The sequence below is a fragment of the Orycteropus afer genome, unplaced genomic scaffold (genome assembly GCF_000298275.1).
Source record: "Orycteropus afer afer isolate SDZICR_OR568_19922 unplaced genomic scaffold, OryAfe1.0 scaffold00032, whole genome shotgun sequence".
Taxonomy (NCBI): Eukaryota; Metazoa; Chordata; class Mammalia; order Tubulidentata; family Orycteropodidae; genus Orycteropus; species Orycteropus afer.
The window spans coordinates 1166171-1188916 of NW_006921619.1; positions in this window are offsets into that span (position 1 = coordinate 1166171).

The following is a 22746-nucleotide window of genomic DNA, read 5'->3' on the forward strand; positions in this document are numbered from 1 at the left end:
GCAGTTTCTGTTATTAACCCAGTGCGGTCCAACATGTTTCCTCAAGCACGCAGTCATCCAGAGGTGAGGGTTGGGGATGCGGGAAGCACTTGCCGCTGGGTGTAAGTCCAAGGAGGCACCAGATGAAGCACTAAATGATATCCCAGACACCACAAATCTGAAAGGCCCCGGAGGTAGCTGGACGAGAGAGGGGGAGGTGTTTCTGACTCTTTGCTGCTACCAAAGTGAATACATCTTGGAAATTGGGGCAGGGGTGGAGTGGAGTGAGGAGGGAATAACATAGAGGTTGGGATAACATAACGATGGATAACATAGAGATTGTCCCTGGTGCCTATTATCCTCCCTATGCCCCTGGATGCAAACAACCAAAATGTCCATTAACAGATTAATGGATAAACAAAATGTGGTATATACACACAAGGGAATAGTACTCAGCTACAGAGAGAAATAAAGTTCTTATGCATGCCACAACGTGCATGAACCTCGAAAATATTATGCTGAGCAAAATAAATCAGTTGCACAAGGACAAACACATATGATCTCAATCATATGAAATAAATAAATGTGTAGAAACCAAAGATTATTAGTGGTTACCAGAGCTGGGAGGTAGGGGAAAAGGGGAAGGTTTTGCTTAGGGGCCACTGAGTTCATGTTAATGGTGGTAGAATGATTTGGAAAAGTGTAGTAAGAATGGTTGCACAACTTGAAGAATATAATCATTGAAACTGAATTTTTACATGTAGAAATTTTTGAGATAGTATATGTTTTGTTATATATATTTTCACCACAATAAAGCATTTAAAAAGGCCACTGTCAAGAAAATGAAGAAACTAGCCACAAAATGGGAGAAAACATTTCCAAATTTTATCTGTTAAAGGTCTACTATCCAGAATATATAAAGAACTCCTACAACTTAACAACAAAAAAGACAAACAACCCAATTACAAAATGAGCAAAAGATCTGAACAGACATTTTTCCAAAGAAGATAAGCAAATATCCAATGAGCACATGAAAAGATACTCAATGTCATTTGTCATTGGGGAGATACAAATCAAAATCACAATGAGATATCAGGTCACCTCTGCTAGGATAGCTAAAATTTAAAAAACATAACAAAACAAAAAAAAAAAAAAAAAAACCAGACAATAATGTGTTTTGGTGAGAATGTGGAGAAATTAGAACATTCATATATTTCTAGTGCGAATGCAAAATGGTGCAGGTGTTGTGGAAGACATTTTTGCAGTTCCTTTCAAAGTTAAACACAAATTACCATACAACCCAGCCATTCCATTTCAAGAGAATTGAATGTATATGTTCACATGAAAATTTGTACACAGATGTTCATAGTGCCCTAGACCAAAAGTGCAAATAACCCAAATATCCATCACCATTTGAATGGATAAACAAAATGTATGTGGTATAGCTATACAATGGAATATTACTCAGCCATATAAAGGAATGAAATATCTCAATAAAGCTGTTATTAAAAAAAGAAAAAGAACTATACACACAATCCTGCTATAATAGTAATAACAAGCAACATACTTGAGTGGATACATAGGTAGACATGCAAGCTGAACAGATGTGGGAAGATGAATGAGAATATGCTCATGAGTATATGTAAGTTTTGTAAAGGAAAAAAAAGAAACAGAGGAATGAAGTATTGAGTCATGCCATAGTATCGATGAACTTTGAAAACTTACAAGAAGTGAAAGAAGCAAGACACAAAAGTCCACATATTGTTGTAGTTCTATTTATATTAAATATTCACAGTAGGCAAATCCACAGAAACAGAAAATATATTAGTGGTTGTCACGACCTGGGAGAAGAGGAAGTTGGGAGCAACTGTTAATGGGCATCAGGTTTCTTTTTGAGGTGATGAAAATGTTCTGGAGCTGAATAGTGGTGATGGTTACACAATTTTGTAAATCTACTAAAATCCAATAAATTGTACAGTCTTGAAAGGGTAAATATTATGGTATGTGAAGCATATCTCAATTAAAAAAAAAAAAAAAGATTTCTTGAGAACAATGGATAGAAGAAACATTTTCTTTTCCTTCCTTTCCAAACCCTACTCATATGACAACAAAGTTTTTTGCACTGGGGGAGGAAAAAAAAAAGAATCAGCACTTACCTATTCAATCATAGCTGTATTCTTAGAGAATAAAATAAATTATGCTATACAGAGCTATGATACACATGAAGGTAAACTCTGTATCACATAGTTATTAAAGCTTCATTCTGTTAATCTTGGATTCTGAAAAATATTCACACATTTTCTTTGTATATTATATGTATGTGTTTTTTTCTTCTTAATTGATTTAACTAATGAATGAAGACCCAAAATAACACTGTTGTTGTGTTGTTGGATGCCATCAAGTCAGCTCCAACTCACAGCGAAGAAGAAAGCAATGAATATTACTGATGTGTTCAATATTGTTCATTTTCAAATGCCAATTAAGCAGTCTACTTTTTTCTCATCACGTTTTCCTAGGAGTGAAATAAATTACATGTCAGAAATGTAGTCCAAATACTCTTGATTCTTTTATACATGATTCTTCTAAACATTTCTTAATAAGATCAAATAGTCATTCAATAATAGGTAGACACATTTTTTTAGAATTCTTTATACTTTATATTTAGCTCCATTTTTGTTTTTACTTTCTCAAGCTAGTTTTATTTTATGGAATATGAGCTAAATTGACTCAATGGCACCTAACAACAATAACAACAAATTAAATTGATATTGAAAATCTTGAATTTACATAGGAAAATCTGAATTTATAAAACACAAGTTAATCGGAGGAGGTTGGAATGATTAACTTCTTGTGATATTGTGATATTGGAATAAATAATAATAATAATAATTTTATTCCCTTTCAAATTATAAAGTAAGTCAATATTGTGAAAATGAACTAAAAAATTTTTAAATGACATACGTTTTAGAAGTTTTCAATTAAGGCTTGTTCTTGTTACTGTTGTTGTTGTTATGTGCCGTCGAGTAGGACCCGACTCATAGCGACCCCTCCTTGGGTTTCCAAGGCAGTATCACTACGGAAGTAGATTGCCCAACCTTCCTTCCCAGGAGTGGCTGATGGGTTTAAACCGCCAACCTTCTGGTTAGTAGTCAAGTGCTTGACTATTGTACCACTCAAGAACTCCCAATAAAGGCTTTTACCCAAAAACCAAATCCATTGCCGGCGAGTCAATTCCAACTCATAGTGACCCTATAAGAGAGAATAGAACTGCCCCCACAAATTTCCAAGACTGTAAATCTCTACAGAGGCAGACTGCCTCATCTTTCAATCAAAACTTAGGAAAAAGAAATAAGTAAAAATGATCAAAATGCTACATTTGCCAGGAACTGGTACAAAAGTTTTCTCATTAATCCTTACAACGGTATTATGACATAAAAATATTTTCAACAGTTTCACGATGAGGGGAAATAACGTTCTTAATAATACACAATTAATAAGTGGCTATATGAGAAGCTCTGGTGGTGTAGTGCCTAAGGCGTTTGACTGCTAACCAGAAGGCTGGCGGTTCAAACCCACCAACCACTCCTCAGGAGGAAGACTGGGCAATCTACTTCCATAGTGATACCGCCTCGGACACCCAAGGAGGGGTCGCTATGAGTCAGATTCCACTCAAAGGCAGTGAGTTTTGTTTTTGGTGTTTTTTTTTTGTTTTGTTTTGTTTTGTTTTTCTCTGAATCTTTCTGGGGTCAGATTGCCAGGTTTTTGTCCCAAGGAAGCCCAGGGTGGTTCAAACCACCAACATTTCCATTAGCAACTGGATGTTTAATGTTTGTGCCATTACAGCTTCTTTCAGATGGTCAGACCCTGATAATAAGGAATATAATGTTGAGAGTTGCTACTATCCTCAGACTATATTATTAGCCTGAGTCATCGTGTACTGCACAATGCTTGAGAATAAGAGCTCTGAAGCCAGACTCTGCCATTTGCTTGCTGTATGATATTGGAGAAATTCTTTCTCTTCTCTGCCTGTGTTGCCTATTTATAAAACAGGGAATAATGATACCGTATACCTCAAGTGGTCATTCTGAGGTTTAGATGAATTAATATGTACAAAATGATTAGAACAATGCCAGACAAACAGTAAGCAATGAATAAATGTTAGCTTCTATTGATTTGACACAATTTATTTGATTATAAGGAGACCACTTGTGAAGGTAAATGTGGATTAGCTTAAGTTACTAAGGGGCACTGGGCTCAATGGTTAAGTGCTCAGCTGCTAACTGAAGGTTAGCAGTTCAAACCCACCCAGTGGCTCGCCAAGACAAAGACCTCACATTCTGCTTCCACAAAGATTATAGCCCAGAAAACCCTATGGAGCAGTCCTACTCTGTTACTTGGAGTCACAATGAGTCGAAACCAACTCCACAGCACCTAACAACAACAGACGTGTAAGGGTAAAAGTAGATTAGCATAAGCTACTACTAGAAAAGCAACTCAAGGTGATATTGATAGCAATCACATAGAAATATCAGGGCAGAAACTACAATTTTCAGGCAAACAACATAGTCTCAGAAATCAACTTTGTGAATGGAGGTCTCATGTCAAATTTACTTTATATGTATGTTGGCCATTATATTTCCCCTTTTGCACATCACTTTATCAAGCATTTTCGGATCCTCCAAGTTTGATCACAAGTTTAGACCAAATTGCTCTCTCTCTGATTCCTTTTCACGTATTCCACATCTCAAACGTCTTGTACCAAGCTCTTCCCCTCTCTGTCTCCAGCTCTCTCATATTTCATTTAATACCAATTAATTTTCCCTGCTCCTAGGAAAAATGCTTTCCTCACCATTCTTATTCCCATGATTCTCTAGTTACTTTTGCCTGGTTCATATTAACAGCCCTGGATTAGTCTTTCTGATCCCTAGATGACTGTGGCCTTATCAACTATATTCCTGTCAATAAATTTCTGCCTCAGTGGAAATGATCATCTTTGAGTATTCATTGTATATATCATCCATAACTTTTGTGAATCAAAACAAGTGAAAGGGTAGTAGGTATGCTGTCATAGGTAAATGCAAGAACATTTGTAATTAAAAAAAAAAAAAAAAATCAATGTTTTCCCAACTGCAGATCATGATTTATTATTGACCATAAACTGAGTTTAACTGGTAGATTCCAGAATTTTCAAATATTTAAAAATAAAGCAAAATACAATGAAATAGGATAGGATGAAAGATATCAGAAAACAACAAGAAATTAAGAGTACATATTGTTCCATGAAACTTTTTCCAGTGATTTTTGTGTATGTGTATGCTTGGCCACTTTCTTAATTACCTAGTGCCACTGTAACAGAAATACCACAAGTGAATGGTTTAACTAACAGAAATTTACTTTCTCACACTTTAGGAGGCTAGACTTCTGAATTCAGGACACTAACTCTAGAGGAAGGCTTGCTCTCTATGTAGGCTCTGTGGAAGGTCCTTGTCTCTTCAGCTTGTTTCCTGGTTCCTTGGAGATCACCATGTGGTTTGGCATCAATCTTCCCCCATCTCTGCTTGCTAGCTTGCTTGCTTAATCTCTTTTATATCTCAGGAGAGATTGACTCAAAAACACACTCTACACTAATCCTGTCTCATCATTAACATAACAAAGACAACCCATTTCCAAATGGGATTACAACCACACACATGTTGTTGTTGTTAGGTGCCATCGATTCAATTCTGACTCATAGTGACCCAATGGACAACAGAACGAAACAGTCCTACACCCTCCTCACAACGCTTGCTGTGCTTGAGCTCATCGTTGCAGCCACTATGTCAGAGTCTTGTGGGTCTTCCTGTTTTTCACTGACCCTTTATTTTACCAAGTATAATATCCTTCTCCAGGGGACAATCTCTTCTGACAACATGACCAAAGTAGATGAGACAAAGTCTGGCCATTCTTGCTTCAAAGGAGCATTCTGGCTACATTTCTTCCAGAACAGATTTGTTCGTTCTTCCGGCAGTCCATGGTATTTTCAGTATTCTTCACCAATACCACAATGCAAAGCCATCAATTCTTCTGCAGTCTTCCTCATTCTATGTCCACCTATCACATCCATATGAGGTGATTCAAAATATCATGGCTTGGGTTGGGCATGCCTTAATTTTCAAAGTGACATCTTTGCTCTCTAACACTTTAAAGAGGTCTTTTGCAGAGATTTGCCCAGTGCAATACATCTGATTTCTTAACTGCTGCTTCTGGGGTGTTAATTGTGGATCCAAGTAAAATGATATCCCTGACCACTTCAATCTTTTCTCCTTTTATTGTGATGATGCTTATTGGTGACAGCATGAATGATCCTGCTGATATTTTAAATATGTGACACAGCTTCCAACCTCACAGCAACACACAAGCAACCACAATATGACAAACTGACAGATGAGTGGTGGACCACAGACATAGAGCCTAGGAATTATAGCATATATTTGGGGGGGACATAATTCAATCTGTAAAAGTGACCATCTAAAATTTCTTGCACTAGTTCAGGACAGAAGAGTTTGAAAGCCACTATATCCCAGCAGTCACTCCTTGGAAGGAAGATGGGGCAATCTACTTCCATCATGATACTGCCTCAGAAAGCCAAGGAGGAGTCGCTATGAGTTGGATCCAACTTCACGGAAGTGAGTTTAGTTAGTTTTATAATGTGTATAATTTTTATATTAGTCCCTTTGCAAATGTTCTTATTCCTTTTCATAAGAACATTTTTATGTTTGCAATTACATTGTAAACTGCTTGAGGGAAGGGATTCTTTCTTATTTCTTTGTATAATAGCCTCACAGTTGAACAAACATTAAAAGCTTTAACACATAAAATATACTAAACTAACAAAAACTAAACCCTACTGCCACCATCATTTCTGAGTCATAACAACCCTGTTCAGCTTTCCCATTCCAATCAACAGTAATTGTCAATGCATTTCAATTGCACATTTGATCAATTTTAGATAGCAGAAGTTGATAAAATTTTTCTGTTTCTTCATCTTTGGCATTAGTGGCTAGTATATAAATCTGAATAATAGTCATATTAACTGGTCTTCCTTGTATGTGTATGGGTATTATCCTATCTCTGACACCATTATACTTCAGTAGAGATCTTGAAATATTCTTTTGGATTATGAATGTGATACCATTTGAAAGCTGGAAACAAAGAGGAAGGATCAATAGCTGCAAGATATGACCTTGGAGATAGAAATGATGCAGGAGAGTGCATGATAGAATTTTGCAAGACCAACAAGTTATTCATTGCAAATACCATTTTCAACAACATAAATAGCAACTACATATCTGGACCTCACCAGATGTAATATACAGGAATCAAATTGTCTATATCTATGGAAAGAGACAACAGAGAAGCTCAAAATCATCATTCAGCCAAGGGTATGGGCAGAGTGCAGAGCAGACCATCAATTGCTCATATGCCAGTTCAAATGAAGCTGAAAAAAAAATTAAAATAAGTCCCCAAAAGCCAAAGCATGACCTTGAGATCATCCCACCTGAATTTAGAGACTGTTTCAAGAGTAGATGTGATGTATTGAACACTGACGACTGAAAACCAGACAAGCTGTTTTATGACATCAAGGACATCATACATGAAGAAAGCAAAAGTCATTAAAAAGAGAGGAAAGAAAGAGAAGACCAAAATAGATGTCAGAAGAGACTTTGAAATTTGCTCTTGAACATAGTAGCTAAAGTGAATGAAAGAAATGATGAAGGAAAAGAGCTGACCACAAGATTTCAAAAGACGGCTCAAGAAGACAAATTAAAGTACTATAATGAAATTTACAAAGACCAGGAGTTAGAACCCCAAAAAGGAAGAACACGCTGGGCATTTCTCAAGCTGGAAGAAGTGAAGGAAAAAAATACAAGCTTTGCGTCGTGGTATTGAAGGATTCCATTGAATAATGCAGGAAGCATCAAAAGAAGACAGAAGAAATACAAAGTAACTGTACCAAAAAGAATTAGTTCATGTTCAACCATTTCAGGAAGTAGCATATGATCAAAAAATGATGGTACTGAAGGAAAAAGTACAAGCAGCACAGCCCCAGGAGTTGACAGAATACCTTGAGGTGTGTCAACAAATGAATGCAATGCTAGAAGCACTCTCTAATCTATGTCAAGAAATTTGGAAGACAATTACCTGGCCAACCGATAGAAAGAGATTGATATTTGTGCCCATTCCAAAGAAATGTGATCCAACAGAATACAGAAATTATCGAACAACATCATTAATGTCACATATAACTAAAAGTTTGCTGAAGATAATTCAAAAATGATTGCAGCACTACATAGAGGGGGAATTGCTAGAAATTTAAACTGGATTCAGAACACATGAAATAAAGGATATCATTGCTGTCAGTTGAATGTTGGCTGAAAATTGAGAATACAAGATGTTTACCTGTTTTTTATTGACTATACAAAGGCATTCAACTGTGTGGATCATAACAATTATGGAAAATTGTGTAAAGAAAAGGAATTTCAGAACATTTAATAGTGCTCATGAGGAACCTGTACATAAACAAAGTCATTCAAACAGAACAAAGGAATACTGCAAGGTTTAAAGTCAGGAAAGTTGTGCATCAGAGTTGTATCTTTTTAGCATAGTTTTTCAATCAATATGTTGAGCAAAAATATGAGAAGCTGGGCTACATGAAGAAGAATGAAACATCAGAATTGAAGATAGACTCATTAGTGACCTGTGATATGCAGATGATAGAATCTCGCTTGGTGAAAGTAAAAATGACTTGAAGCACTTACTGATAAAGAACAAAGACTACACCCTTCAGTATGGATTACACCTCTACATAAAGAAGACAAAAATTATTATAACTGGATCAATAAGCAACATCATGGTAAATGGATTGAAGCTGTCAAGGATTTCATCTTACTTGGCTTCACGATCAACACCCACAGAAGAAGCAGTCAAGACATCAAAGGACATATTGCATTGGGCAAATCTGCTGTAAAAGACTTCTTTAAGGTGTTAAAGAGCAAAAGTCTCACTTTGAGGATTAAGGTGTGCCTGACCCAAGCCATGGTATTTTCAATTGTCTTATATGCATGTGAAAGCTGGACAATGAATAATGAAAATCAGAGAAGAATGAATGCCTTTGAATTATGGCGCTGGTGAAGAACACTGAATATATCATGAACCACCAGAAGAACAAACAAGTCTGTCTTGGAAAAATTTTCCTAGAAGCAAAGATGGTGAGACTTGTCTCATGTACTTTGAACGTATCATCAGGAGGGGCTAGTCCCTGGAGAAGGACATCAAGCTCAGAAAAGTAAAGGGTCAGAGAAAAAGAGGAACACATTCAAGGAGATGGATTGACACAGTAGCTGCAACAATGGGCTCAAATATAGCAACAATTGTGAGGCTTGGATAGGACCAGACAGTAGCAGTGTTTTATTCTTTTGCTATGAGTGCTGCTAGGAGTCGGAACCGACTTGTCGGCACCTAACAAAAGTGACACTATAGGACAGAGTAGATCTGCCCCATAGGGTTTCCAAGCTGTTTACAGAAGCAGACTGCTACACCTACCCCATCGCACACGCACACAAAGCAGCTGGGGGGTTGGAACCGCCAACCTTTGGGTTAGCAGCTAAGTGCATAGCCAGCGCACCACCAGAGTTCACCATCGTGTCATCTATTTAAGTAAAGAAAAAGAAGGGCACTACTAGCTAAAAATAAATCTATGAATTAAATAACCAGTTAGAATAAGTCTTCAATTTATCTTGTTATTTATGGGAAACCTCCTATGGTTTGTTCAATGTCATTTGATTTAATAAAACACTTGGATATACACTATATGCTAGACTAGGCATTTTGCTAAATACTTAAGATAGGCATGTGGTCCTTTTTCCCAAAGAGTTCACAAACTACAAAGAATATGTGTTTTGATTAGACAGATCTGAGTTACCAGTATTAAAGACTGTTTTTGTCTCACAACATCTTAGAGATATAAAAATATAATTGGAATCTAACACCTTTGAATCTAAAACCCATGATCTTTCTGCTATATCCACTATGTTGTTGTTGTTTTTACCTGCCGTCGAGTCAGCCCCGACTCATAGAGACCCCTCCTTGGGTTTCTGAGGCAGTATCACTACGGAAGCAGATCGCTCAACCTTCGTTCCGAGGAGTGGCATCCACTATACTAGTGTACAATTCTTATGTGACTTACTTTTCCAAGTCTCAGAGTATAGAGAGGGAAAGTATTGTAAAAATCACATTACCAATCAGTAACTATTTTTTGGTTTAACTATTTTTTGAGGGCCTGCTACATGCTCATGTTCTAGAAAAAAGATAAGTCATAAATATGTGAAAACTTAGGAAAGAAATTAACCATTGAATTTCATGAATGCCATTAAATAAATAAATAAATAAATAACCTATTGCTGTCGAGTTGATTCTGACTCATAGTAACTCTATGTGACAGAGTAGAACTGCCCCATAACAGTATCCATAGGGTTTCCAAGGCTGTACATTTTTCTCGCATGAAGCTGCTGGTGGGTTCAAATCACCAACCTTTAGATTAACAGCCAAGCACTTAACTACTGGGGCACCAAGACTCCTTATAAATTACATAAGACTTGGCAGTTGTTCAGGGGTTAGAATACCAGAGGAATGGACTTAATGAAATCACTATAGAAGTAAGATAGATCACTTCATATTAGGTCTGATTAAATAAACCATTTCTCAGTTATCGCTCCCGAAGCATAACACAGAAATGGAGTAGCTTTAGATAACACTACTTGTATGACTTTTTAAAATTATTGATCTACTCTGAAATATATAAATTGGGGCTAGAATGACTGAGAATATCAGTGTCAAGTAATTAACATTTATCATAAAGCTTTTCCAAAATTTTACATAAGCAAGCGTTTCTTCCGTGGCAAGTTTATAATGAGGTCTAAAATGAGAAGAGCTAAATGCAGAGCTGGTAACGAAGAGTTGTTTTGCAGAGCAGTCACCCTCCCTGACCAGCAGTGTCCCAAAGGTTATGTGACTAGAGATGATTTGATAAGGCAGATCTTCCTTGATTACTTTTATTATTCACTAGGCACTGAGAGCAGACAGGTGAATAAAATATGGTCCCAGCTCTCAGGGAGCAAAGGCAGTTGAACATGGAGAGTAATTTTAGCCTTTAGGAGTTTAGAAAGTACACTGTGAGATTTTATTTTGGTTTTGCACAATAATCCTGTGTAGTAAATTTGGGCAAAGATATTAGATAATTTGGCCAAGACTGTGGAGCTCTGGTCTGACTATTTAAAAATAAAGTTTGTTTTTTTCCTTCAGGGTTCCCCTTACAAGTGACTTTATAATCATATCCTTAAGATAATTTGAAATCAATAAAGTATTTCAACATACAGAGTTCTGTGGCAATAGCAAAAAACTCTTGCATTTTACCTGAGAATAATAATGTGTATTACTGAGAATAATAATGCAGTGAAATGTGTTTATACTTGTCCATGGTCTATTCAGTATGCTTTGAGATTTCCTGATTAACAAAACAGTTTCCATTCTTGGCTCTATTCTTTTGAAATTGACCTGCAAGGACAATGTAGCCTTTTTATGTCAAACTTTATGTATTTATACCTTTTTAGAAAGAATAGGCCTAAATTCCATACACATTTATTTAAAGGGGTTAGAATCTCAGTTACACCTCAACTTATCTAAACATGTTTCCTGTTATTTAAACTGGGCTTAAACTGGGCCCATTTCATGATCATTTGTTACTAAACTTGTTGTTGTTGTTAGATGCCATTGAGTCGGCTCTGACTTATAGTGACCCTATGTACAACAAGACAAAATACTGCCCAGTCCTGTGCCAGCCTCACAATATTTGTTTTGCTTGAGCCCATGGTTGCAGCCACTGTGAAATCCATCTCGTTAGGGATTTTCCCCTTTTTTTTGCTGACCCTCTACTTTACCAAACTTGATATCCTTCTCCAGAGACTATTTCTTTCTGACAACTTGACCAAAGGACAAGAGACGAATCTGGCCATTCTCGCTTCCAAGGAGCATTCTGGCTGTACTTCTTCCAAGGCAGATTTGTTCATTCTTGTGGCAGTCCATGGTATTTTCAGTATTCTTCACCAACACCACAATTCAAATGCCAGTTCAGACTACTCATCTGTCAGTTTGTCACACTGTGGTGGCTTGCATGTTGCTGTGATGCTGGAAGCTATGCCACTAGTATTTCAAATACCAGCAGGGTCAACCATGGTGGACAGGTTTCAGCAGAGCTTCCAGACTAAAACAGACTAGGAAGAAGGACGAGACCATCCACATCTGAAGGAACTGGCCACTGAAAACCTTATGAATAGCAGTGAAATACTGTCTGATATATTGTGAAGGCACTCTGGTGGCATAGTGCCTAAGGTATTTGACTGCTAACCAAAAGGGTGGTGGTTCAAATCCACCAGCTACTTCTGGGAAGGAAGGTTGGGCAACCTACTGCCCTAGTGATACTGCCTCAGAAACCCAAGGAGGGGTCCCTATGAGTCAGATCTGACTCCCTGGCAGTGCATATTATTTTGTTGTGTTACTCAGGAGGAAGATTGGGCAATCTACTTCTGTGGTGATACTGCCTCAGAAACCCAAAGTGGGGTCACTATGAGTCGAATTCCATTCAACTGCAGCGTGTTTTTTGTTTGGTTTATATTGTTACTAAACTAAAACCATGGGAGCTCTGGTAGCATAGTGGCTAAAGCACTTGACTGCTAACCAGAAGGCTGGAGGTTCAAACCTACCAGCCACTCCTTGGAAGGAAGGTTGGGCAATCCTACTTCCGTAGTGATACTGCCTCAGAAACCCAAGGAGGGTCGCTATGAGTCAGGGCCGACTCGACGGCACATAACAACAACAACAACAAACTAAAACCATAAAACCAAACCACTGCCATCGAGTGGATTCCAACTCATAGCAATCCCCACTGGGTTTCCAAGGCAGTAAATCTTTATGGAAGTAGATTGCCCAGTCTTCCTTCCATGGAATGGCTGATGGGTTTGAACCACCAACCGTCTGGTTAGCAGTCAAATGCCTTAGGCACTGTGCCACCAGAGCTCCTTTGTTACTACACTAGGTGATAAAATTAATTTCCTGACAAATGTCAAGTTTATGAAAGTTAATGAATATGTGTTTAAGTATTATTATCATAATTCTCATATTTTCCTCATAAATGCTTGGTTTGATTTCTTATTGTAAGACTGTTTAAACCTCACTTCCCTCGAGAAATAGTCCATGATTTTCTACAGAGCTTTTGCACTCATGACTATGTCATGCTTTTCTGATCTGGGCTCTAAGAGAACCCAGTCCTTCTCCCATCTGGGAATCTGTCTTATTTTATTGTAATCAGTTGTCAGCTGCATCTCTTGTCTGATAAACTGCAGGCTCTAAAAGAAGAAGAACTTTATCCATCCTTCTCACCGTTACATCTCTGTGATAGATAAGGCTGTGTATCGGCTTGGCTGGGCCATGATTCTAAGTGATTTAGCAGTTATGATGTTGTCATCCCCCATGATGAAATCTGATCTAATCTAATCACTTCCATGAGATGTGCTATGAGCAGCCAAGCTTGATATTCTTCTCCACAGACTATTTCCTTCTCACAACATGATCAAAGGACAAAAGATGAATCTGGCCATTCTCGCTGCTAAGGAACATTCCAGCTGTACTTCTTCCAAGTCAGATTTGTTCTGCCTTGGGAGTTTCCTTAGGGGTGTGGCCTACTTCCAATTTATGTATGGACTTCCTGGGAAAATTCTCTGCCTTTCTACTGGATCTTGATCCTGCATCTGGCTCATTTTCACCTCTGGTTCCAGGACTTGAACCAGTGGCCTGCTATATTGCCTACCAATCTTGGAATTTTGCCTTCTCAGCCCATCAGCCAACAATCTGCCACTGTACCCACTGATCCTGGATTCATCAGCCTCTGAAGCCAGCAGCCTGCTATACTGCCTGGCAATGTTGGGCTCTTCAGTCCCTGCAGCTACATGAGTCAGGAGAAGCCTCAAGCTTACGTTTGACCCACGAACTTGGGACTTGCCAGCCTTTACAACTTCATGAGCCATTTCCTTGAGATAAATTCTCCTCCCTCCCCCACTGTTTTTTCTTCTCTACCGAACCCAGTCTAAGACAACCTCACACATGCCTAGCACAGTACTTAACATGTTGTTGTTGTTGTTAGGTGCCGTGGAGTCGGCCTTGACTCATAGTGACCCCTCCTTGAGTTTCAGAGGTGGTATCACTACAGAAGTAGATAGCCCAATCTTCCTTCCAAGGAGTGGCTGCCACCTTCTGGTTAGCAGTCAAGTACCTTAGGCACTATGCTTCCAGAGTTCCTAGCACTTAACATAGTAAAAGTCTAATAAGTACTGTGGAGTAAATGAAGGGAAAGGTTGGAACATTTTTTTATAATTCATAACATTTTATTTTCAGTATTAAAGATTATTATTTTAAAAAAATTATTAGTAATGTAATTCCCTAAGGCACTAATCATTCCATTATTCTCCAATCCATTAATAAGAACAATATTGCTTTAAAAATGCATTAACAATAATAACAGCAACAAAAATAAAACAACAACATTAAAACACTTTCACAATATATTTGTCTAGAGAACTGGTGGTTTTGAGCAAGGATTATCAAGAACATGAAATGTAGTTATCACTTTTTGTTGAGTTAATCATACATTATTCTCCAAAAATGTCATCTTACCAATGACATCTTTTTCTCTATGAAGATAATTCTTAGTAGAAAAAGAGATACGTTTCTATTTTTCCAGCCAAGGTAGAAAAAAAATTTACAAAGCAAGCTCAGAATTAAAAATAAAAGAAAACTTAAGAAACTTTCGGGGGGGGGGGAGAAAGAATTAAAATTTAAAGACTGCTTGGGTGCATTAACAATTTTTTTTTTTTTGGTAAGTTCTGAAATCATTTCCCAAGTGAAGCCATATATTGTTCAGTTTTTCTCATGAGGAATGCCAAGACAATTCTCATTTAAACAAACAAATTGACCCATGAATAAGAGTATTATGATTGCTACTTTCATTATATTAACATTATATCCTTTTCTATTTTTACTCCCTTGAGAAACTGATAGGGAACCCATAAAAGAACATCAAAATTTACTCTCAACATAATCATCAAAAGAATATGAGGGAAAACAGTTTGGCAGTTTCTAAAAAGGTTGAACATAGACTACCATGTCACTCAACAATCCCAATTATGAATAATTGTTTTAGGGCTTGGTTGCTAACTGAAAGGTTGGAGATTTGAACACAGCAGCCACTCTGCAGGAGGAAGATGTGGCAGCCTACTTTTTTAAAGATTTGTAGTCTTGGAAACCCTATGGGGCAGTTCGACTCTGTCCTGTAGGTTTGCTACAAGCTGGAATTTTGTTGACGGCAACGGGTTTGGGTTTTGGTTGGTTATATACCCAAAAGAAGTGAAAGCAAAGTTCAATGAGACAGAAAATAACAAATGCTGGCAAGGATGTGGAGAGATTGGGACACTCATATACTGCTGGCAGGACACTGTACATTTCCATTGTAGAAAGCAGTGTGGCGAGTCCTTCAAAAATTGGAACTAGAAATACCATTTGACCCAGCTATTCCATTACTAGGTATATATCCTAAAGAAGTGAGAGCCATGACACGAACAGACAGACATATGCACACCCATGTTCACTGCGGCACTATTTACAATAGCCAAAAGATGGAAACAACCTAGGTGTCCATCAACTGAGGAATGGATATCCAAACTATGGTACATTCACACAATGGAATACTGTGCAACCCTAAAGAATAATGTAGAATCTGCAAAACACCGCATAACATGGATGAACCTGGAGGACATTATGCTGAGTGAAATAAGTCAATCACAAAAGGACAAATATTGTATTAGTCCATTATTGTAATAGTCATGGAAATGTTTATCTATGGAAGACCATTTTCTTTGTTGGTTACCAGGGGTGGGAGGGGAGAGTAGGGAATACTGTTAGACAGATAGAGATAAGTTTTGATTTGGGTGAAGGGAAGGGCAATGTACCAAATGTGAGTGATCAATATAGTGGCATTGAGGAAGAGAAAGACATAGAGAGGTACATGGGAAGTACAGACAACAAAGATGAACCCTTTTGCACATATAGTATGCTGTGGTCAGTGAAGGCAAACACGGGTATGTGGGTGGATGGGTGGGTAGACAGGCTGAACTATTAGGTATATCTATGAAGTGGGGAGTGTACCCAAGAACATGTGTGGGATTGGCAGACAATGGTCCTACAACTTTATGTGTATGATCTGAATTCCCAGGTGTATAGTGGAGCTGACAATGGGCAAGGTTGTATTCACTGCTTGGTCACAGCCAGCTTCCCAGAGGGACTGAGTAGTTGAACCTGTGGGCTTAGGACCATAGTCACAGAGGACATCAAGCTCAATTGGCATAACATACTACACAAAACATTGTTCCACCTCCTACTTTGGTTAGTAGTGACTGGGATCATAAAAGCTTGCAAGCCACCATCTAGATGCAACGATGAGTCTCTCCTCGTCCAGAGCCAAGAAGAATGAAGAAAACCAAAAATTCATGGAAAAAATTAGTCCTAGAGACTGTACACCATCTGATCTGCAGCCTATACAACTATGAGACCAGAACTAGATGGTGCCCGGCTACTCCTGTCAACCACTTGGAAGAGGATCTATGTAGGACATCCTGGGTAGAGAGGGAGAACAATGTGGAACAAAACTCAAGCATTTGGGGAAAAAAAAAGTGGGGGGGGGACCAGGTTTGCTGGCCTGATGGAGCCTGGTGGAACCACTGAGACTACGGCCCCTAGCTGCCCTTCAGGTCTGAAATTGAAAGCACACCTATGGCTTCCAGCCAACAATAGACAAGCATATGAGTTGAACATTTACCTGAGGTAGATACACTCCTTGGAGAGAATAAGCATGGGAGAAAGAAGGGCTGTTTATGCACAGGGAGACAGCTCAGGGGGCAGGAGTGCATGGAGGGATGGACACAGGGAAGAGGTAACTATCGGGAGGTAGCAGGAGGGGAGATGTTGCATTGTGGTAAATTGTGGTCAATGTCATGAGACAGAGTGTATGTGAACTGCTGTATGGAAAGTGTATTTGCTCTGTAAATTTTCACCCAAATCACAATTAAAAAAAAAAAATAAGTGAAAATGAGACTGCAACAGAAACCTGCACACCAATATGCATTGCAGCACTTTTCACAACAGCAAAAAATTAGAAACAACTGAAATGTCCAACAACAGAAGAATGGATAAATAAAATGTGGTATAAACATACAATGGAATGTTACTCTGCCACAAAAAGAAATGAAGTACTGACATATGCTACAATATGGATAAACCTTGAAAAATTATGCTGAGTAAGAAGTCACAAAAGGACAAATGTCATATGAATTTACTTGTATGAGATGAGCAAATAATTTAGAAATTAAAACATTAGTGTTTACTGGGGCGCAGGAGAAGGACTTTTTGCTTGAGGGGCACCAAGTTTACATTAACAGTGGTAGAACAATTAGAAAACAGATAGTGATAAGGTTGTACAACATGGAGACTGTAGTAATCAATGTTATAGAATTGTGCAGGTAGAAACCGTTGCATTGGCGAATGTTTTGTTGTGTATATTTGCATCACACACACACACACACACACAAAAGAATGTGACATATAAAGAAATGGATGATGCCTTTTTATTCTTTACATACTTAGCACTTACTAGCAAATGTTTAATATATTGCATTTCAGAAATGTTTACTTTATGAATGAATTTAAAAGTGGTTTTATGAAAATCAGTTATTCCTAAATTGAAAAGATCACTTGAAATTTTTCAAATATCTTTAAAAAGAAAGAGTTGAAACCTTTTCCTATCTTAGTTTCCATACAAAACTGCATTTCCTTTCACAGATTATGTTAACTAGTATGTCTAATAATGCCTGGCCGAGGAAAAATAAACTTATGAATAAGAACCTAGCTTTATTCAGTGTACTGTATACATCTTCCATCCTGTTGTCTTATGTTTACTTGGTAGCTGTGTGTCATTATCAATACTGCAACTACCTTATTTTATCATTAATTTATTCACAGCAAATAGTATTTAAAAATCCCAAAAGAAAAACAAACAAACAAGCTAGAAAAACAGTTAAACCAGGACAAATGTTTCATCAAGGCTAAAATAACAAAAAAACAAAACATTCTCTTTGTATCCACAATCAGAGCAGATGTCTTCTTTTCCATAATATTCTTTATATAGAAGCATTTTCCTCTCAACATCAGCAAGTATAGATTTAAAGCAAAACAATTTTAATCAAATTCCCATGCAGCTTATATAGGCTCCGGCCAATTCCTCTTATCGTAATTGACCAGAACAGTGGTACTGCTGTGCTTTATAGAGCTTTAGAATAATTTTCTTTGAAGCACATTTAATATCTTTATGAAATGCTATGGCCTGTTTTAAAATATGTTTAATAAAACCAATTCCCTCTCCTGCCTTATTAACTCTTGAGAGAATTAGATACTCAAATTATGAAAGTTATTTATTTCCCCTCTTTTCAATTTTGAAATTTCATTCATATTAGAAATTGGAGGAAGCAACGTATCTTGGGCTGGGTTCTCTAGAAAAGCAAAAGCAGAGAAGCTTATTTAGAGAGAGAGAAAAATTTATCTCAAGGAAATGGCTCATGCACTTGTAGAGGCTCCCAAGTCCCAAGTCTGTTGGTCAGACATCAAGCTCGAGGCTTCTCCCAATTCATGTACCTGCAGAGGATGATGAATCCAAAATCAGCAGGCAATACAGCAAGCTGCTGGCTTCAAAGGCTGATGAATCCAAGGTCAGCAGGTAAGATGGCAGGCTGTGTTGGCTCACAGGCTGAGAAGATAACAATCCCAAAATTGGCAGGCATTGTGGCAGCCACTGGTTCAAGTTCAAGAACCAAAGGTCAGATGATGACAAGCCAGATGCAGGATCCAGATCCAGCAAAAAGCCAGAGAACATTTCCAGGATGTCCATAGATATTAGAAGTAGGCCACACTCCTGAGTAAACTCCCTTTCAACTGATTAGCTTCTCATAAGAGATCTCATGATGGAAGTGCTTATTTATATCAGATTTCATCATGAAGGATGACTACATCATAACCACTAGACCATAAACCACTCAGAATCATGGTCAGCCAAGCTGACACACAACCTTAACTATCACACAATGATAAAATTTCACTCGTATTTCTAAGTAGTTTTATTTCTCAGTACTTATGTTAAACAAGTATTGTAAAGTATGTATCATAAATGATTATCTTTCAAAACACCTTTTAGAAATGGTAGTTAAGGCAATTAATATCCTTTTAAAGACAAATTAACGTCCAAACCACAGAAGTTCTATAGTAAATGGCAATCATATTTCAGTTTGTAAATCAGCTTTAAAAGTGTTTGACATGTATCATACTTTCATAACATTATATAAAGCTTAATTAGATAGTGTAGAGAATAACAACAAAGATAAAATGAACACCCATGAATCCATGACCTAAAAAAAAATCAAACATTAGCAAGCAGTATCTAAGAAACCCTTTATATTCCCCTCTTGGAGTGAAAAATCTTTCCCTCATCCTAAGAGATAACTACTATTCTGACTTCTATGTTAATTACTTCCTTGCTTTTTTTTTTTTTTTTTTTTTTTAAATGTGTAGTTTGTATCACCTATCCCTAAACAATTTGTTTCTTGTTTACTTTTAAAAACCTGAATAACAAACCCAAACCAAGATGGACACAGAAAATGTAAAATTGCCAATGTCGGGTATATATTCCAAGAAGGAGTTAAGCAGTTTGTACACCATAGTCTTGCTTTAGTTTTCTCGAGAATTTAAAAGAGCCCTTTCTTAAGAAGTTGGTGAGCAAAGTCAGAAGCAAACAGGGCATCAGGAAGGACAATAATGTGGGTCAACTTTGTGGAGACAGGGATAATATAAGGAGGATGAGGATAAATTAATGCAAGGAAATAAGACTGAAACAATATCATTTATATGGCCTCCAAAAAATAAGAACAATTTCACACATACCAAAAAAAAAAAAAAAAAACCTGCCATGTCAATTTCTATTCATAACCCCCATTGGGTTTCCAAGGCAGTAAATCTTTACAAAAAGCAAACAATACCAGAAAAAATTTGTTGTTAAGGGTCATCGAGTCATTTCTGACTCATAGCGACCCCATGTACCCCACAACAAAACACTGCCTGGTCCTGTGCCAACCCCACAATCATTGCTATACCTGAGTCCATCATTGTAGCCACTGTGTCAATCCATCTTGTTGGGTGCCTTCTACTTTTTCATTGACCCTCCACCTTACCAAGCATGATATCCTTCTCCAGGGAATGGTCCCTTCTCATCACATGACCAAATAAGTGAGACTAAATCTGGCCATTCTCACTTCCAAGGAGCATTCCAGCTGCAGGACAGATTTTGTTCTTTTAGCAGTCCATGGCGCTTTCAGTATTCTTCACCAACACAACTCAAAAGCATCCACGGTTTTCCTTATTCATTGTCCACTTCTCACATGCATATGAGGTGATTGAAAATACCAAAGCTTGTGTCAGGCACACCTGAACCCTCAAGGAGACATCTCTTCTCTTCGGCAGTTGAAAGAAGTCTTTTGCAGCTGATTTGCCCAGTGCTATATGTCATCTGATATCTCAACTGCTGCTTCCATTGGTGCTGATTGTAGAAGCAAGTAATATGAAGTCTTTGACAACTTTTTTTTTTTTTTTTGACAATCTTTTCTCCATTTATCGTGATACTGCTTATTGGTCCAGTTGTGAGGATTTTTGTTTTCTTTATATCGAGGTATAATCCATACTGCAGACAGTAGTCTTCAATTTTTGTCAGTAAGTGCTTTAAGTCATCCTCACTTGCAGCAAGCAATGTTGCATTGTCAGCATTTTGCAGGTTGTTAGTGAGTCTTCCTCCGATCCTGAAGCTACATTCTTCTTCATATAGTCCAGCTTCTCTGATTATTTGCTCAGCATACAGATTGAGTAAGTATAGTGAAAGGATACAACCTTGACTCACTCCTTTCTTGATTTTAAACCATGCCATATCTCCTTGTTCTGTTTGAACGACAGCCTCCTGGTCTAGGTTCAGGTTCCTCATGAACACAATCACATGTTCTGGAATTCCCATTCTTCTCAATATTATCCACAATTTGTTACGATCCACATAATCAAATGCTTTCGCATAGTCAATAAAACACAAGTAAACATCTTTCTGGTATTCTTTGCTTTCAGCCAAGATCCATCTGACATCAGCAATGATATGCTTCATTCCATGTCCTCTTCTGAATCCAGCTTGCATTTCTGGAAGGTCTCTGTCAATATACTGCTGTAACCATTTTTGAATTATCTCCAGTAACATTTTATTTGTGTGTAATATTAATGATATTATTCGATAATTTCCACATTCTATGGGATCACCTTTCTTTGGAATGGGTACAGTTATAGATTTCTTTCAGTCAGTTGTCCATGTAGCTGTCTTCCAAATCTCTTGGCCTAACCAAGTGAGTGCCTCCAGCAGGGCATCCATTTGTTGAAACATCTCAGTGGGTATTCCTTCAATTCCCGAAGCCTTGTTTTTTGGCACTTCCTTCAATGCAGCTTCGACTTCTTCCTTCAACACCATTGGTTTGATCGTATGCCACCTCCTGAAATGGATGAGCATCAACCAATTCTCTTTGGTACAGTGACTCTGTGTATCCTTCCCTCTTCTTTTAATGTTTCCTGCATCATTCAATATCTTGCTCATAGAATCTTTCAATATTGCAACTCAAGGCTTAAATTTTTTCTTCAGTTCTTTCAGCTTAAGAAATGCTGAGCATGTTCTTCTCTTTTGGTTTTCTAACTCCAGGTCTTTGCACATTTCATTATAATAATTGACTTTGTCTTCTCGAGGTGCTCTTCTGTTCATATCTTTTTTTCTTGTCATTTCTTCCATTTGCTTTAGCTACTCTTCATTCAAGGGCAAGTTTCAGAGTCTCTTCTGACATTCATTGATAATTTTTTCCTTTCCTGTCATTTTGATGACCTTTTGCTTTCTTCATGGATGATGTTCTTGATGTCATCCCACAATTTGTCTGGTTTTTCGGTCATTGGTATTCAATGCATCAAATCTATTTTTTAAATGGTCTCTAAATTCAGGTGGGATACAATCAAAGTCATATTTTGGCTCTCATGGACTTGTTTTAATTGTCTTCAGTTTCAAATTGAACTTGCATATGAGCAATTGATGGTCTGGTCCACAGTCAGCTCCTGGACTTGTTCTGGCTGAAGATGTTGAGCTTCTTCATCTCTTTGTACAGATGCAGTCGATCTGATTCCTGTGTATTCTATCTGGTGAAGTCCACATGTGAAGCCATCATCTGTGTTGTTGAAAAAAGGTATTTGCAATGAATAAGTTGTTGGTCTTACAAAATTCTCTCATGGACTCTCTGGCATCATTCCTATTACTGACACCATATTTTCCAACTACCAGTGATTTTTGTTTATTTCCAACTTTTGTACTCCAATCACCAGTAATAATTGACACATCTTGTTTGCATGTTTGGTCAATTTCAGACTGCAGAAGTTGGTTAAAATCTTCAATTTCCTCCTATTTGGCCTTGGTGGTTGGTGTGTACATTTGAATAATAGTAATATTAACTGGTCTTCCTT